Source organism: Gekko japonicus, unplaced genomic scaffold, assembly GCF_001447785.1.
Source record: "Gekko japonicus isolate JY-2015 unplaced genomic scaffold, Gekko_japonicus_V1.1 scaffold3511, whole genome shotgun sequence".
Classification (NCBI taxonomy): Eukaryota; Metazoa; Chordata; class Lepidosauria; order Squamata; family Gekkonidae; genus Gekko; species Gekko japonicus.
In genome coordinates this window covers 59441-73886 of record NW_015170999.1, presented here as the reverse complement: position 1 = coordinate 73886, position 14446 = coordinate 59441, and the positions used below count along the sequence as shown (strand labels likewise).

At 48.2% G+C, this 14446-nt stretch overlaps 1 protein-coding gene across 2 annotated transcripts in view; it reads left to right on the top strand.

The window, feature by feature from the left end:
* Positions 1 to 14446, top strand: part of NPTN (neuroplastin) — a 71100-nt gene that overhangs the window by 509 nt on the left and 56145 nt on the right. The window lies entirely within an intron of this gene.

Genomic DNA, 14446 nt, shown 5'->3' with positions numbered 1-14446 from the left:
TACATGCATATATATATATATACACACACACACACACACACGTGTGTGTGTTTGTGTATTAACAACACATATGTATATTTCTGCATAGAGAGAGATGCATATAGAAATGGGAAGGTGCTGCGGCTCAGTGGAAGAGCTGCTTTGCGTGCAGAAGGTCCCGGGTTCGGTCCCCGGCATCTCTAGTCCGAAAGGACCAGGCAGGAGGGGACGGGAAAGACCTCCGCCTGAGACCCTGGAGAGCCACTGCCGAACTGGGGAGACTGTGTTGACCTTGATGTACCCAGGGTCTGATTCAGTATAAGGAAGCTTTGTGCATGTGTTGTGCAATAGCTTGTATATGTATTCGCATGAACACATGTAGGTATGTGAGTATGTATCTGGGGATGCACACGTGTACATTTGCTGTGATTTCAAATGTGTGTGGGTGCCAATGGATATGAATGTGGGGTGGGTTATGGCTAGTGGCCTGTGGTACGCTCTTCTGAAGGGGGAAAGGGGCTGGTGGTAGAAATGTGAAGGTCAGCCAACGGCAGCACGGGGGAGGCAGCATAGTAGAACCTGAGGAAAGCTTACTGCAGTTGGGATATTGATTCCTTTACATTCTTTATAGTCCGCCCCTTGCCCTGGGACTCCAGGCAGATCACACAAGTGTGAGTCAACACAATTGAGAAGATGAGGAGTTCAGTAAATGGTGAAATAGGTTTTTGGGTTGTAGAGCCAACCGGAGTGAGTGAGGGAGATGTGAATTGTTCAGTCGGTGGCCTTTTATTGGAAAGGAAAGAAAGGTGAAGGGTGTATTAGGGACGTGTGATTTTTGGGAGGTTGCGTGTAGTGGGCGTGTAGTGGACCATAGATTGACATGCGAATGAGGGTCGGGTTCAGGATGGTGCAGCAACCTCTTGGGGAGCATGCAGGTGTGTATCGTATCCCCACGAGGATGATATGGGTTGGGTTCCAGATGTTGCAGCAACCTTGTTGAGTCTGGGACTGGACAGTGCTAGGATGGTGGGCCTGCTTGGAGGCCCATCCCACCTATTTCTGCTGTCCTGAGTGAGTTTATTTTTAAAATGCTCCGTAACAGGGCACACTGTTGGAATAGGATGCCCGGAGCAGCTTGCTACAGTGGATCAGTAAAATATTAAACAGCTAAAAAAGAAAACCAGCTGGTGATGGTGGGTTGCATCCTATCAGCTTTCTGCTCCGTCACCTCAGGTTTCCTTCCTTACTGTGCCTGTGTGGCTTTTGTCTGCATGAGGAACGAGAGAACTAGTATGGTGTTGCGTTAGAATCAGGGTGAAACCCATGTTTGAATCCCCCCATCTGCCATGGAAGCTCGCTGGACAACCTTGGGGCCAAGCATTGTCTCTCAATCTAGACGAAGAAGAGATTGGATTTATACCCTGCCCTTCACTACCCAAAGGTGTCTCAGAGCAGCTTACAAACTCCTTTCCCTTCCCCTCCCCACAACAGACACCCTGTGAGGTGGGTGGGACTGAGAGAACTCTGACACAAACTGCTGTTTTTCAAGGACAGCTGTGCCAGAGCTTGTGACTGACCCAAGGTCACATCAGCAGATGCAAGTGGAGGAGTGGGGAATCAAACCCGGTTCTCCCAGATTAGAGTCCATGCACTTAACCACTACACCAAACTGGCTCTCCAAACTACTTCACAGACTTGTGAGGAGAAGTTGATATTGTAAGCCACTGTGTCCCCATTGGGAAGAAAAGCAGGGTATAAATGTCCAAATAAGGTTATGGCATAGTCATTTTGATGCTCGAAAGGCGTCCCCCCACTCACTAGAGGAAAAGCTGTTAGACTGCAGCGAATAGTTTCCCGTTAAGAGAGCTGCAGAGTTCCACTGTGGAAGGAAGGCGGGATAGAAACATAACTTATAAATAACCTGTCTGGTGCAGTGGTAGATTTGGACCAGGGAAACCTGGCTACATGACCTTGTGTCCATTATTCTTTCTTTTGGCCTGAGCCATCCCTCTCAATCTGAGAGGGAATATTGGCCTGCCCGACAGGGCTGTGGTAGCCGTTATAAAAACAGAATGGGAAGTGGTGCGACTAAAGATCAGTGGCGATCAGTGTTCCCTCTAAGCTGAGTTAGAGTGAGCTAGCTTACAGTTTTTTAGCCTCTGGCTCACACATTTTTGTCTCAGCTCGGGAAGGAGGGCTCCAGAGCAAACTAATTTATGCAGTAGCTAAATCGCTTGCTCACAACTTTAAAGCCAGTAGCTCACAAAGTAGAAGTTTTGCTCACAAGACTCCACAGCTTAGAGGGAACATTGGTGGTGATGCAGAAGAGGGAGGGCCAAAAGGTTGTGGGGTGGCGAAGGTGGGAGAATCCAGAACATCTAAATCTGTACAGTCATGAGCTCCTCCATAATTCATTCGCAGAAAACGGTTTCAGTGCACACGTGTGAGAGAGAGCGTGCGATTGTCCCTGTGCCCAAACCATCGGCTGTGTCTTTCAGCAAGGTTTTTGACAGGGCGTCTGTCAATGCGTGTTAATCAGCGAGCACTTCATAGCTCCCTCGGAGCCTTTGTTTTCGCCTCCTCCTGAGGCCTTTTTTAACCTCTTTCTTTCATAATGCATCAGGGCCGCTTTGAAAGTACAGCGCTGGGAGGACTTGGGAGTGAAAAAAAATCTTTAGATAGGTCTGAAACAAAAGGGAGGCCCGCAGCTGCAAAAAGTCAGCACTTTGACTGCAGCTGTTTGCCTGATTTCCCACCCCCCACCCCCCTTTCTTAGGGAGCCTCTGAGGGTATGTGACTCTGAACGGTGCAAGATAGAACATCCCTGTCCGCCTACTGCATCTCTTGAGTGTCTTTAAATGATTTATAACACAATACAGTCTTTTTTAGTTCCTTAGCAACTGAAGGGAGTTCTTTCATGCCATGCTCTTTATAAGAAAAGTAGCCAGGTTGTCTGTCATACATGTATTGCAGTGGGTCAGTTTTGTAGCCCAGTGGCTGGTAGCAGAGCTGGGGGACACTGGATGGCACACCGGCCAGTGTAGCGTGACTGGGGGACACTCTGCAGTTTTGTGAAAATGCTTCGGGGTTTAAGATCTGAGGTATTCTGTGCGCTTCAGGGGCAGTCCACGATTGAACGCCATGCTGAAGAAAAAAAGGAACTACGACTTGGCAACAGAAATTCAAGTTGCGTATACCAGCGCTCTTCAAAGTGTGCAGCCGCCTTCTGGGAGCCAGTTTGGTGTAGTGGTTAAGTGTGCGGACTCTAATCTGGGAGAACCGGGTTTGATTCCCCACTCCTCCACTTGCACCTGCTGATGTGACCTTGGGTCAGTCACAAGCTCTGGCACAGCTGTCCTTGAAAAAGAGCAGTTTGTGTCAGAGTTCTCTCAGCCCCACCCACCTCACAGGGTGTCTGTTGTGGGGAGGGGAAGGGAAAGGAGTTTGTAAGCCGCTCTGAGACTCCAAGTGAAGGGCGGGGTATAAATCCAATCTCTTCTTCTTCTGGGAGAAGTAACTAAGCACGCGTGATCACACGCGGAGCTGCCTTATACTGAATAAGACCTTTGGTCCAGCAAGGTCAGTATTGTCTACTCAGACTGGCAGCTATTCTCCAGGGTCTCAGGCAGAGGTCTTTCACATCACCTACTTGCCTGATCCTTGTAACTGGAGATGGTGGGGATCGAACCTGGGACCTTCTGCATGCAAAGCAGAGGCTCTTCCACTGAGTCTCCCCCCCCCCCAGAGGGGTAAGATACCTCTGCAGTCCCCCCCCCCCAGCATCTTTGAATGGTTGAATGCATTGCATTTACTGTAGCCTTGCTTGAAGAATCCTTGCGGTGCACAGCCAGATCAGTTTTAGGGTTTCTTGTGTGGTTTTGGCAGTTGATGTTAATGCACCATTGCTTTAAACTGCCTTTACTGTGGCGTAAAGAGTACAAGGCCCGAACTGCTTATTGCGAAGTGACTGGATAAGTCAGTATTGAGAAGGTCTCAACATATCTGAACTAGATTGCAGAAATGTTCTGTGCCGGTTTGAAGGTTCCAGAGGATTGCCGTGCTGGCTTTCGTGGCTTTTGAAAGGGGCGTAGGAACTGGTCTCCGGATATTCAGTGGGAACTGGTTCCTTATGTAACCTCTCGAAATGCCACCAGTTGTACAGGATTGATCTATTCTGCTTCTCTGTCGGGGGGGAAAAATTGTGCCTGGCAATGAGGATCTGAGCACATGAATAGCTAAATGCCATCTCTGGTGTTCTGGACTGCCGCCCATTGTGTTTCAGTGAGGTGCACTCTCTTCTTATTTGAGTTAAATGGTTCTTGGTATACACAGCAATGGAATCTGACTTGCTGAGAAAAACAGACCAGACTTTAGCAATGGTTGGCTTTTGCTGTAACAACTAGGTGCCTCCAGGAGTCGCAGTACGTTGCCATAATGTTGGGTCAAGTTGAAGAAGTTCTGTTCTTGTACTGAACTGGGCTTCCTTACATTTATGGGAATACCCTCCACATATGGGAATAACGCCTACGTACACATCATTAACCTCTGCGGTGGAGCTGAGAGAGCTCTTTCAAGAACTGTCCTTTCAAGGACAGCTCTTGTCAAGACTATGGCTTGCCCAAGGTCATCCAGCAACTGCAAGTGGAGGAGTGGGGAATCAAACCCCATTCTCCCAGATTAGAGTCCGCGCACTCAACCACTACACTGAACTGGATTAAGGGTGTTGGCTTCCTAGCCCTGGAGGTTCATAGAATCACAGAGTTGGAAGGGGCCATACAGGCCATGTAGTCTAACCCCCTGCTCAATGCAGGATCGGCCTAGAGCATCCCTGACAAGTGTTTGTCCAGCCGCTGCTTAAAGACTGCCAGGGAGAGGGAGCTCACCACCTCCCCAGGCAGCTGATTCCACTGTTGCACAACTCTTCCTGTAAAAAAAGCCAGTACCATCCTGCCCTTAATTTAAAAACACATTATTGTGAGTCCTGTCCTCTGCTGCCAAGAGGAGCAGCTCCCTGGCCTCCTCTAAGTGACAGCCCTTCAGATACTTCGAAGAGAGCCATCCTGTCCCCCCTCAGCCTTCTCTTCTCCAGACTGAACACTCCCAAACCCCCCAGCCTTTCCTCACTCCAAACCCCCCCGCCTTTCCTCCCAGGGCTTTGGCTCCAGCCCCCCCCCCCCGCCCATCATCCTCGTCGCTCTCCTCCACACCCACTCCATTCTGTCCTCATCCTTTTTGAAGTGAGGCCTCCAGAACTGCGCACAATACTCCAGGTGCGGCCTGACCAATGCAGGTGATCTGGTCTCATTCTTCATGAATGTGATGATGTGGCCCTGGGCTTGAAAAACAAAGCCCTGATTTTTTTTGGGGGGGGGGATCATCTCAGTAGACAGATTTGTAGTGCCTGACACCGTAAAAAGGATTTAGGGCAGAGCGGAAATGAGTACCACTGCATTGTGATTATAATTTGATTAAAGAAGGTACTTTACAAGATAATGCCGTAAAATCTGTTCAGGTGCTTATAACTCTGTCTTCCCATCTGATACTGTTATCATTGAGTTGTCATTGACTTTCTAGGTGAGTAGTTTTAGCAAAAAAACCCACAGGATATCTATTTAGGATGTGTAGTCTTAGAAAGTCTTCTTTGTCTTTGTAATACAGTTTGAATTTAGCTATGCGGTCCATGTACTCCTGAAGGTTGTAATGCTAACTCCATTTATCTTTATGGATTTTGGTTTCAGTGGACTTCGGGGGGGGGGAGAAATTTAATTTACTGTCCCTTCTATTCAGTGCTCGGAAGGAGGCACGTACAGCCCTGCGGAAGAAACCTCACTGATAAGAGTATGGAAACGGGGTCTGAATGGCACAACCGAGGCTGTGCTGTGAGTTTGTAGTTCAAATCCAAGCAAGGGGTTCTTGACCAATCTTAGGTCCCCATTCGTCAGAAAACACTGGCATGATTTTTCTTCTGATTAGTAAATTAACGGGAGAGTTTAGCGCTAATGTTTGGACTGAATTCCAAAGGAGGAGCTCTGTTAGTCTGTCAGGGCAGAAATAAACAGGAGTCTTGCAGCACCTTAATGGCTGCCTAGTCTTTCTTTTTTATTCGAATGGAATTTTTCACATGCCTGGAGCCTGCTGCATCAGATGCATGCTCTGCCTTGAGCAGGGACAAATTACGGGTGAAGATGTGCAAGTTAACCATAGCATAGGACAGTGTTGCTTGTTGAAGCGGAGAGCTGAATTAGAAGCGAGGAGTTTGGATTTATACCCCACTGTTCACTACCCAAAGGAGTCTCAGAGCGGTTTACGATCTCCTTTCCCTTCCCCTCCCCACAACAGGTAGGTGGGGCTGAGAGCTCCCGAGAACTGCTCCTGAGAGAACAGCTCTGAAAGAACTTGTGACTGAACCAAGGTCATACCAGCAGCCGCATGTGGAGTAGTGGGGAATCAAACCTAGTTATCCCAGATTAGAGTTTGTGCTCCTAACCACTACACCAAACTGGCTCTTTTGGCAGCTCTTGAAGAAGAGAGGAAGAGATTGCTGGCCATCAGGCTACGGGTGGATGGTACTCAATAGTAGGGGAAGTAAGTCCTTCAGTTTTGAATAGTCCTGTATACCCATGATTCCTTCTGAATCCAAAAGTTATTGTTTTCACCTGTCTGGGTGCTGTCACTGTTCAGCAGTTGTCATTCCTTGCAATTTTGCTGATGATCTTTCTGTGTAGACCAAAAAAGTTATACTTCTTAAGTCACTGGAACGTCTTTGGAAATTTCTGTAACAAATAATAGCACATCATTTTAAAACAGCCAATTAGTTGTAATACAGATATTTGAAAGATCCAGCTTATGAATAGGAGCAAATGCTTACTTCTCCCATATTAAGTGTAATCAGAGAAATCTTCCTTGATGTAAAGGAGTATTGTCCTTCTCTATCTTGGTATGTTTGTGCCCTTGGATGATTGGGGTGGGGTGGAGTAGTACACTCTGCCACCAATAGAACTGAATCATCGGTAGCAGCTGCAATACTATTAGTATTTGCATGACTAACAGAGCAATCATAAGGAGAGGTGTATCCTTCTAAGTTGGTTGGATTCTGTGCACTTAAAAAAGGTAAAGGTTTCCCTTGCTTGAAAGCCAGTGGAATCTGACTCTAGGGGGCAGTGCTCATCTCCATTTCCAAGCCGAAGAGCCAGCACTGTCCGAAGATATCCCTGTGGTCATGTGGCCAGCATGATTGAACGCCGAGGTGCATGGAACGCTGTTACCTTCCCACCGAAGCAGTACCTATTTATCTACTTGCAGTTTCTTGCTTTCAAACTGCTAGGTTGGCAGAAGCTGGGACCAGAGACGGGGGCTCACTCCATCACACGGCACGAGGGTCTCGAACTGCAGAACTACCGACCTTCCGGTCTGCAGCTCAGCATCTTAACCTCTGAGCCACCGCAGCCATGTGCACTCAGAAGGGTATAACTCTGTTCAAGACTGCACTGTGCATTTAGTACAGTCAGATGGGAACTAGTGGTGGTGGTTGAGGGTGTATGTGGAGGGAATACACCCTGTGTTTATCCTCCCTTCTATCCACCACTACTGCATGTGCACACCACTCTCAGGTAAACACGTAGCTGATAGAATAGATTGTTCAGAAGTCTAACCCTCCTGCAAACCTTGTGATCTCATTCATATACACACACCAAGAAGCCCCTTCCTTCCCTGGTATCCTGTTCCTTATGCCATTTTGCAGCCCTATACTATTTGCTGGCACCGTCTACCTTCTCCATAGGGGTGTTGGAAGGCACTACTTGAGAACAAGAAGTCCAATGGGCTTCTTGTTCTCAAACCGTAAGAAAAGTACTTGATTAGTGCCATCTTAAGAGCATTACCTTTGTCACTCTGTGAGTGGACGGTTTGTTGCATCATCTGGCATGTGGCAAACCACTACCGCCACCCCCTCCCCACAATCAGTCCAAGCAAGGTGTCTTTGCATCTTGTTTGGTGATAGACCGACAGCGGGTCCCTGTGCGTGTATTCGATTTTTAAAATTCGGGTCTGTTTTAAAATGTATGCCCAGTTTAAACTCTGCCACTGAGCCACAGCCCCTCCCCAGGCTCATAGTAGTCTTAAATTGCCAGCCCCACAGAAAGTTGTGTTTTTAAGTAAAAGACCGGCCCAGACTGAGCTGTCTTTGATCTGATGCTTCATCTTGCAGAGATTTGCCTGGGAAATAGTTGTAATTGGGCTGACAGGAGGATCTCAAGGGCGTAGATCCCGGTCCCAGGGGAGTCTTTGGGCTGGGCAGGTGAAGCTAGAATGCTTCCTTGTTTCCCCACAGCCTTCTCACCCTCCTTCCTCCTTGAACTGTCTCACCGCTGGCATGTGAGTACAGGCTTCAACTGCCAGGGACATTCCCCAGCAGATTAAAGCCAGCATGCTACACAGACTACATTTGCTTGCCTTTGGAAGAAATGCTGTAGAAGGGGTTGTCTTCTCTGCTGTTTCTTTGGCAAGCTGGGATGGGGTGTGTGTGCGTTCTGTCTTCAGCTCTGCCCGCTACGTAAAAGCCGCCATAAAATATAAGAACAGACCAGTGGTGTTATCTTGTGCCAGCTAGTGATTGATTTATATCTAGAAGCAGGCCTGGTAAACCAGGGGTCCTAGACCCTTGGAGTCTGATACAGTGTGGTGGGTGCAGCTCCAAAATGGCTGCCGTGGGAGGTGGAGCTAGCTCCAAAATGGCTGCCGCGGGAGGTGGAGCTAGCCCCAAAATGGCTGCCCCAACTGACCACCAATCACACAGTGAAGATCTTTGTACTCTGGTGGCAGCCAATGCCCCCTCTGAGCTGTGGAGTCTTGTGAGCAAAAATTCTACTTGGTGAGCTCCTGGCATTAAAGTTGTGAGCGAACGATTTGGCTACTGCATAAATTAGCTTGCTCTGGAGCCATCCTTCCTGCGCTAAGAGAAAAACCTGTGAGCTGGAGGCTTAAAAACTGTGAGCTAGCTCACACTAACTCAGCTTAGAGGGAACACTGGTGGCAGCTGTGGCCCAAAGCAATATTTTTGGAAATCTACACAGCCAATCAAATCTCCGTTGACCAAATAGAAGCCTTGTTGGGCACGAGCCCCACCTGGCCCTGCTCACTTTTAAGAACACTTGGTGGGCGTCAAGAAAGGTGTTGGCACCGTAGCGGTCGTGGGCACGATGTTGGTGACCCCGCTGGCAAATTGGCTGCCTGATACGTTTTGGTCCTGCCCCTTCCTCAGTGCTACATGCATCCTTCTGCATGCCCTGTTTTAGTAACTGCAGGCAGTATCTTGGGAGGAGGTTCTGTAGGTTCTAGATCAAGAGGGGAAGGCCATTCCTCTGTGCCGTGTACAACGACAGCATAGGCACACTGCGGAAATGGTTGAAAACCTGTTTCTGTCGTCTGTGTGTTCACCTCCTGTGTGTGAAATGGGTATCAAACGCACAAGCTTATAGTACACAAAACCGTTTTACTAGTCAGAAAGCCCGTATACAAACCTCTTTTTTAAAATAAAAATATTGAGCAAATCATTGTTTGGCAGTCAAGGACTTTAAAGGTCAGTGTGCGTTCTTGAACTGAGCCCAGAAGCGAACCGGCAACCCGCTAAGGCCTGCCCTTATACAGCTGCTTTAGTTAGCCCTGAACGGGGGTTCTCTCTACTGCATTTGGCTGAAATTTCCATAAGCTGTAAAAAATGCCCTTCCCCCCCCCACCATCAAGTCGCAGCTGAGCTGTGGCAAACCCCCCTAGGGTTTCCATGGTAAAAGACCTTCAGAGGTAGTGTGCCGTTGCCTGCCTCCACATAATGATCCCGGACTTCCTTAGTGATCTCGTGTCCAGTTACTAACCAGGGCTGACCCTGCTTAGCTTCTGAGAGCTGACGAAATTGGGCTAGCTTGGGCAGTACAGATCAGGGTGTGGAAGAGTGGGCGGTGACTCTCCCGTATGGTTTTCTGTGTTGCGGTTTCCTTGGAGGTCTCCCATCCAAGTAGTAGTCAGGGTAGAAGTGCGTAAAGGTATATGTTTCCCTTGCTCGAAAGCCAGTCAAATCCGACTCTAGGGGGCGGTGCTCATCTCCATTTCCAAGCCGAAGAGCCAGCGCTGTCTGGAGACGCCTCCGTGGTCATGTGGCCGGCATGACTAAACGCCGAGGCGCATGGAACGCTGTTACCTTCCCACCGAAGTGGTACCTCCTTACCTACTTGCAGCTTTTTGCTTTCAAACTGCTAGGTTTGGCAGGACCTGGGGCCAGATGGGAGCTCACTCGTCATGCAGCACTGGAGTCTCGAACTGCCGAACTACAGACCTTCCGGCCTGCAGCTCAGCGTCTTAACCACTTGAGCCACTGCGTCTCAACAGAGGTGCATACAGTGGATCAAATAAGAAATGGCCATCGTGGTAGCATGGACCCTTGCATCCTGACCAGAGTTGCCAGGTGACTCACTGGCCATGGCTAGCAAAAGCTCTCCTTTGCCCCTGCAACAGATCTCCACATCAAGGTTCAGGAGTACTCCAGAGCTGCAACCTGACTCCTTCAGGGGGAATTTGCTTCCCTTCCTTACTTGGAAAAGAGCATTTATCTAAAAGCATGGTTTGCTTGACCACCGGGAAGCTCAAACTGTGGCTTGCATTAGGAACTATGATTAACGCAAACCGTGGTTTCGTGTATGAATCCCCACTATTTACCATCCATGTAGAATATTGGGCAAAATGCTGAGAAAGACAGGCCGAAACGGAGCTCGATGCATGTTGCGAAGAGGTAAGAATTAGCATTTGTAAAAAAAAAAAGAAGAAGAGGCTCAGAGGAGTGTAAGATCTATAAATACCTTCTAGGTAGCAGCACAAATTAAAGAAGGGAATTGCTCGGTCTCTGAAGTTGGGGAGGGGCTGGAAAGCGTATGAGGATTGGAGGCTGAGGAAAGTGGACTGAGGCCGGCCTCTGAGAAGCCTTCTGCACATGAGGCTGTAGAATTAAGGCCTTCAGGATTCTCAGCTGCCGAAGAGCAGGAAAATCTTGTCAAAGTAGAATGAAGATAAGTGCCCAGAGTCTCGCAGCGATCTAGATTTAACAAAAAGGGATCTTTGGGTCCCTAACTTGGTAGGCCACGTGTGCATCTGCCCACTGTGGGGAGGGAACAGATAACGATGCTAATGATTGGTGTGTATGTGGCTTTCCCACAATGCTATTTCTGTATTAGGTTTTTTCCAGGACTTCCTTTGGCAAAGGATTCAGATGGGTCAATTATAGCATAGCGTCAATGAAAAATAGAGACTCTTTCCACTTGCTCTGAGCACCAGCTTGTAAAGTGCAGAACGGGGGTGTCTTTCCATTCCGTCTTCCCCAGGGTGTGTTTCCTCTGTGGCCAGTCAGGGCTTGCCTCGCCCAGTTTTTTGGGCCTTAAGCTCTAACACAATGCAGCCTTGGCTGGGTTTGACTGTCTCGTCCTACTTGCGAGCATTTCTTTCTGATTAGATAATTGAGCCTCCTCCCTGGGAGGCTTGTGTTTCAGTGCATGAAACTGCCCAGTTTTGGAACAGGGTGGGGCCTTTTAAGAGTCAAACGTGTAGCTCACAGGTTATGGACATTTTTGTGCATTTGGTTGTGCTTCAGAGATGTAAAATTTCTGGAAATTTTGAAGCTCGGAAAACCCCCCGGGTTTTTTCCAGTTTTTTTCTGGAAAAACCTGAATTTTTTGGAAAAATTGAAAAAAATGCTACATTAGCATTTCTTTTGTTTTCTAGATTGAAAGTCATTCTGTTCCTTTAGGAACATAAAATATGACTATGGACATTTTTACTTGGCATGAAATTATCACAACTAGCATATTAAAAATATAGTGTATCCAAACAATTATTACAAACAGAATACCCACCCACATGCAAAAACAAAACTGAAACCTTCTTCTTTTCTTGTGACAACAGTACCTCCTAAAGGAAGAAATGCATCTTGTTCTTGCATTGGAGAGTTCAGTTTGTAACCTAGGACTTGCTTGTCCTCAGTGCACAGAAATTAGATCAATCTGATACCATATATATATATTTTAGAAATGATTTGGAAAATATTTGAACACCTTGGTCTTAAAATATTTTATTCATCATGTTAAAATAAAACGTTCCATAATCAAAAAAATTTCTTTTCTTTTTTCAATTTTTCGGAAAAAAACAAAAAAGGCTTCAGGAAGGCTTCACATCTCTACTTCAGTGTTTTAAAGTGTGGGTTTTTTAAAATCTCTGAATGACACCCGGGCTGTCACCTTCCAAGAGCCCGTGTTGCGCTTGGGTGCCTGGAGTCTCCATAGTTATGTCATGTTGAGAACCTAATGACTACGGCGAAATGCCTTTCATCTCTCTGCTTGGAGAGTGGATATTAGTTAGCCTAGACCAGGAGTCCCGAACCTTTTTAAACCTGCAGGCACCTTTGGAATTCTGACGTGGCATGGTGGGCAAAGCCACAAAATGGCTGCCATGGGAGGTGGAGCCAGCCACAAAATGATTGCCATAGCTTAACTTCAGTCACACAGTGAAGATTTTTGTGCTGCAGTCGCAGCTGCTGCCAAAGCAACATTTTTTAAAAAAATCTGCACGGCCAATCAGAAACCTTGCTGGGCAAAAGCTCTACCTGGCCCCTCCCACTTCCTAAAAACACTTGGTGGGCACCAGGAAAGGTGTTGGTGGGTACCATGGCACCCACAAGCATATGAAGATAAAATTTTCTCTTTTAACTGGGGGAAATCAATGGCTCTTTTGCCTCTTCCCCTGTTGGCTGCTTATGAACTGCCAAGACAAACACAGCTCTTCTGCTGGGTGTATTGCAGTTGTTTTTGTCATCCTGGCAAGCAACCAGACAAAGAGTTTCATCAGCCCCTGGAGAGCCACCATATAGGGCCGATGGCCTGCCTCCAGCTTGCTTGCAGTTGAAGCTCGCCTAGTAAATGTGAAGCGTCGCATTCCAGCACAGTTAGGTGTGCTTCAGTCCTGGTCGATCCAATCGGGACGCAACTATGCCCTGAATGAGAATGTCCCCCTGTGCTGCTTGGGTAATGGAACCAAATGCAAGCAAGACAGCTAAAACATCAACAACGCCTGGATGAATGCTATGCCGAGTTCTTAAAAAGTGAGACCTAGTGTTCGTTATCCTTACCGAGGAAAACAGCCAAAATGTTTTCCCTTCTTTTTGTCTTTCCTTGCTAACCTTGCAGGGGAAATGTTTTGCCGTTCATTCTTAAGTTTTTTGCTATAATTTGTGGATTTTTAAAAATTCTAAGTAATTTCTACCGGTGATAACGTCATAACTTGTAGATTGGATTTCTAAAACGGTAAATGCTTTATTATTGTCCTGGTCGTGGCCGGGACCTCCTGGGACCGCCGGGAGAGGAAGGGATGTCAGACGCGCCCTGTGACCCAACCCCCAACCCGCTCGCAGGACTCACCCAGGGGTCTGGGGCGAAGGTTGGAAGGGCGCGGCAGAGGCAGGAGGCTGGGGGCGGCGTTGGGCTCTGGCGAGGAGGCGGCCGCAGAGACGCAGAGCCATCGTCGGCGGGCTCTCGGGCGGAAGAGGGAGGCGCGGGACAAGTGGAGGCTCACCCGTGACTCCCGTCAGAGGTGAGGGGGGGTCGGCAGGTGGAGAGGGGTGACACGGCCGTCTCCGCCGCGTGGAGGAGCCGGCCCGAAGAACCGGACCCGGAAGAGGGAGGAGGGGTGGAGCAGGGAGCCCCGGCGTTGGACCTTTTACAGGGAGGCGGGGCCTGGGAGAAGGAGGAGCAGGGAGTGGAGGTGGAAATAAAAGCAAGGGACGAGCGAGCCGATGAGAGGCCCTGGGCTGGCTACAACTGTGGTCCCACGGCTAGAGAGAGAGAGAGAACAAGGGTGGGAAAGCTACAGATGGACTGCCAGACCCCAGGACGGGCCAAGAGAGTGAAGCAGCCCCCTGATTCGCCCGACATCTGAGGCCAGCTCCCTCCTTGAGGTATTCCCTGTCTCCGCTCTTTGCACCCAGGTCAGTCCACTAGGGGCCCTCCGCTGGGCAGCGACGGGAGGGCAGCACGGCGACCGGCGGACAGCCCCTCCCGGAGGACGGAAAGCGCGACAATTATATACCTCATTTTGTTTTATCCCGCCATTCTTTGCAAGGGTCTCACTCTAGCACAGGGGTGGCCAAACTTGCTTAACATAAGAGCGACATAGAATAAACGTTAGATGTTTGAAAGCCGCAAGACGTGAACAAATATTACACACGTTTTTATTGTAAAATATGCAGATTTGCTTTTTATTAACATTACGTGAGACTGCCCAAAATAAAAACAAAAGGGGCAAAAACAGATATTGATAATGATATTTATTTGTCCAATGGTAGTTATTTGTTTGCTAATTATATTTATTTGTCTAAGAGAGAGAAATAGAGAGGTGGAAAGAATGAAAGGTAGAGAAACAAAGAAAGCAAATAGAT